The sequence below is a fragment of the Gavialis gangeticus genome, unplaced genomic scaffold (genome assembly GCF_001723915.1).
Source record: "Gavialis gangeticus isolate Ggan-Ray unplaced genomic scaffold, GavGan_comp1, whole genome shotgun sequence".
NCBI lineage: Eukaryota > Metazoa > Chordata > Crocodylia > Gavialidae > Gavialis > Gavialis gangeticus.
The window spans coordinates 8,613,301-8,617,785 of record NW_017729033.1 but is presented as its reverse complement, the minus strand read 5'-3'; the positions used below and the strand labels follow the sequence as shown (position 1 = coordinate 8,617,785).

Here is a 4,485-nt window from a genome sequence, read left to right as displayed (position 1 = left end):
AAATTTTTTTTTTTTTTTTTTTTTTTAACCTTTTGCACAATTATTTCCCACTATCTCCACCACTGCTCACTGCAAAGTCTTTTGTGGCAAAGTTGGTAAAGAATTTGGATAGAATGTTAAGAAGTTCCTCTTGTCTTCTCTATGTAGAATTAGCAGAAGAATAAAGGACTAAGAGCTAATCTGTGGGAGCGTCTACATGAGATGTTTACTGTGGAGTTGCCTAATTAGCTCCACAGTAAAATGTCAGCATCTACACATGCAGTACTATTAGGCTGCAATAAACTAATAAATGCTGCCATAGCATCCTAGTGCCCAGCACACATACTATCCTACAGAAGCATTACATGGATGCCCATGCAAACAGCACACCCAGAAGCAATAAACTCTGCCGTGCATTGCACTGGAGTTTATTCATTCACATTAATAGCATGTGTAGATGTACCCAGTATAAACTTCACTGCACTGACAATCAAGAAAATGGTTCAAACCAATTCAGAAAGGAAGTGTGGAAGCAATGTGCAAAAGGCAGGAATAGTAGGACTAGGCTGCTAATCCCCTGGGCTAAGTACAGACAGTCAAAAAGCCCAAGGATGAATCGATTCAATCTTTGCAGGTTAGTCTAAGCTGTGCAGATTGAACCAAAAAGCAAGTGAACAGGCATTTACTTTTGATTCTGGAAATACATCCACATTCCTGCAGTGACCCTGGCCAGAAGCCGGGGACTGCTGGAGCATGCCTCCCTGTTTGGCTGGAGCAGACAGCTTGGGTCAAGCCTAGCCTGCCCACCCTGCAAGGAAGAGGGGAGGGCTTGTAGGACAGGTGCAAAACATCCTGGGATTTGGGGGACTGCGAGCTAACTTGAATCGGAGGGGATCTGGAACAGAAGTTCAATAAATCGACTTAACTTAAATCAGTTAAGTCTGATACTACATCCAACCAGGTTTATCTTAAGTCAGTTTCAGCCATTTCAAAAGCAGTTTATATGCACTGAACTTCTGTTGTGTTACTGATTTGAACCAGTTTCCAATCACTTATGCTGATTTGTGTAATTTGTGTCCCTAGATCTTATGTTTAATTGCTGGTAGCAACACCAGGAACAGCAGTGTGAAGCTGATATGATAAGGAACATGTACCTAAGCAACTGAGAGAAACATGATATTATAACTATAGATAAGATGCAAAATTCTCAATTACTGTGAATCAATGTCACTCTCTGAACTTAATGGAGCCACAATAAATCAAACCAGCTGAGGATCTGGCCCTCACTCTTTATATATTGCAGTAAAGAAATACATATTATGCTTATCTGTTTGAATATAATCTGTACTTACAATGGGTGCTATCACCTACAGATACTGTGACAAACTGAAGCAGACTTTCAGAAGTTCAAGCAGCATTTTTCTCCACTCAATACAATTCAAAGAGTCATTTCAACAATAAAAGTAATGACTTGAGTTTTACATTCGGGTAATCTCACTGGAAAAAGTAACTGATTTCAACTGAAACTTACCTTTCTTTTAAGAAGGACACTACTGAGCCCAAAATAGTGTCTTTTGTAGTAAAATGCCGTAATAAATATACTCCCACTGATCATTTAAGCAACTGCTTTTGTTAACTATACCCAGGCTACAAAAATAAACTGACATGGTCCTGTTCATTGTTGAAAACCCCAGGCTTAGATCATTTGACTGTTCCAGAAATGTTAACAATGTTATATTTGAGACTGTAGCATTTCTAAATGAGAAATGAAATTCTCTGGTGCTGTGATCCAGGATCATTTCAAAGGGAAAGTCTCTTTAAAAAAAAACCCCAAAAAACCCCACGCACATTTAAAAAAATGCTTTGCTAATTTTTTTCTCTTTCTTTTTACCCATTTTGTTCTGCACAGCATGTTCAAATTTTGCCTGAGGAAAAATACTTCCTGAAATATGAATGGGCAATGTATCTGATCTGTAAAGTGACTGATTCAAATTAGTCCCAACCACCTTCTGGTAGCCAGTATACTGATAAAATGCACCAGCAATTGTGATATGGAGTAATAAAGGTGTGCCATTTTGCTGGCAAGAATTAACCAATCACCAACCTGTTTTTAATGCTTTAATGGTTTTACTGACAAAAATAAAGTATTGTTTATTTAGGTGAGCCAAGACATCAGAGCTTATTGCCAACAGTGCAGAGGTCTCTAGACAGTGCAGGATGCTATGTCGTTTTCAACAGAAACTGAACACAGGGCAGACTGTTAAAGACAAACCTAAGCTAAATAAATTTGCATCTCCTGGGGAAGTTAGAAGTTAGATTTAAATTTTGTAACTCAAGCCTGTTCCCAAAAAATGTATTGCAAGCAAAAATAATAATTAAAAAAAAAAAAAGATGTCCCTCTAAATTACACCTTGGACATTTTTGCAATGCAAATAGAGAAAAGAAATAAACAATCAGTCAGATGGCTGAAACCCCTGAGCTCAGGAGCGCTGCAGTTTGTGGACTGTATCTGTAGGGTACAGCTTGATCTGTCTATTATTTGTAGAGGTAGGTCTGTCAGAAGGTGTTTCCCTGCTCCAAGTGTCAAATCAAAATGCATGCTCTACCAGGCTCGGAAGCAGCATGCTTTCTGACAGTTTGTGTTCATTTTCTTGTCATGGCTTGAAATAACCTCTCCAACGCTGGCGTTGAATTGTGTGGCGTAATCAGGCTGAACCAAGCCATTTCCCTTTTTACCAGTAATAACACGATGTAACCAAACAGATGAAAAAAAGAATGAACGGAAATAAAAAGGCAGGAAAGGAAGGAAGGAAATTAAGGGATGTTTTCTAACGATGAATAAGCCACTCTATTTTATTTTGTTTTTTTTACATTTTTTTAAAATGTGCACTTTAAATTATAACTTCATACAGTGATGCCAGTGAGTCATGAAGCCATCCTAGTTCTTTAATAGTATTTATTTCCAGTTTAAATCTGGAAAGAGAAAATATACATTCAAATGCTCTGTTTCATCAGAGTTCAGCTCTGATGACATCACATCTGCAAATATTCAGAAAGGCCAAAGAGCTAATTTACGATATAACCAGGATTTTCTTTTCATTTGGAAACAAGAGGAGGGTCCGTATAAAATAAGCATTTTCTTCCTCTTTCTCATCTAAGTTGACTCTCATTGTCTTTTTATACACAAAAGGGTAAGCAAGAGACGTGTAGGCAGTCAATACAAGCTGAAGAAAGTAAAAACTTATCCCTTTCTTGGCATTTGATTTTATTCACAGGGGGAACTCAAAATGGACCAAGACAAAATACAACCAAATCTTTGCCCCTTGGTTTAGTTGCTTCAGGCCTCAACAACAGCTCTAGGTCTCACTGGCAATGGCCAAAACTTCACTATATCTTTCAGAGGAACTCAACCATATAAACCTAGCATTTTGCTGCAGAATCACTACATATGGCTAGATTGTACTTTTACCTCCTAATACATCTGCAGTAGAGTGCAGATGTACCTCTTCAGGAAAATGATGGAAAAGGATCGTAGTCCTTCTCCTGGTCAACTATGGGTGAGGAATAACTTTACCTCATTTTTGTGGAGCTGCTTTAATGGTTTAACTGACAAAAATAAAGTATGACAGTGCTATCTCTGCTCAATAAGGCAAAGGAAGAAATACTATACTATAAGGCAACGGGTTTGATAATCTATCAGGTTTTTTCTAGACTTGCTCCACCTCTACACCCGAGTTCTCCTTGGGAAAGGTTAAGGGAATTTATCAATAACCGATTATGGCCATGTCTACACGAGACACTGACTAAACAGTAGCTCGTTACTACTACGCGGTAGCATCATGTGGCAGGAAGTCTGATTGAGTTGCGCAATAGTAATGAGTTATTGCGCAGTAAGTGTCATCTAAAAGCCATTCGGTGATGCTACTCTGCAGTAACTCCAGTTCCTGTGCAGTCATTTAGTACTTATTCATGCTTACATTTGTATTGGTACTACTAAATGACTGCATAGTCAGCATCTCGTGTAGATGTGGCTTATGACTACCTCATTTAGTGCTGTCCCAGCCCTTACATAAGCTAGGGCAGCCAAGGCAGGTATGGGGCAGCTGGTACAGTCGTTGTTTTTGTTAGGTTTGTACTTTTTGGAGAGTTACCCTTCTTAAGTGAACTCTCTTCTGGTCATTTCTAGCCAGAAACAGCCTACTTTGTGATACCTGACTGGCACAAAGTGAATGCACTGAGCTAAAGAATCCGGATCTCACCTCTCTAACGTCCTCGGTTACACACAGATGATGTATGTTTAACTGAAGGTTTCAAAGCAGCACTGAAGCCCAGATTTTTCAGTTAGGGGCCTGTCCAGGCTTTCTTTGTACAGGAAAAGTATGCCAAATTCATTGTGATTTCATATATTAGCCAGTGAATATTAGCACCTACAGATTGCATGGAATATTGCCACATATATATATTTTTTTACATACAGTTGTTTTAGCCGTAACATGGGGTGGGGGG

The 4,485-nt window shown here is 38.8% G+C and overlaps 1 protein-coding gene across 2 annotated transcripts in view; it reads right to left on the bottom strand.

Annotated features, from left to right (window-relative positions):
- CTNNA2 (catenin alpha 2) overlaps positions 1-4,485 on the bottom strand; it is a 1,036,033-nt gene that overhangs the window by 116,428 nt on the left and 915,120 nt on the right. The window lies entirely within an intron of this gene.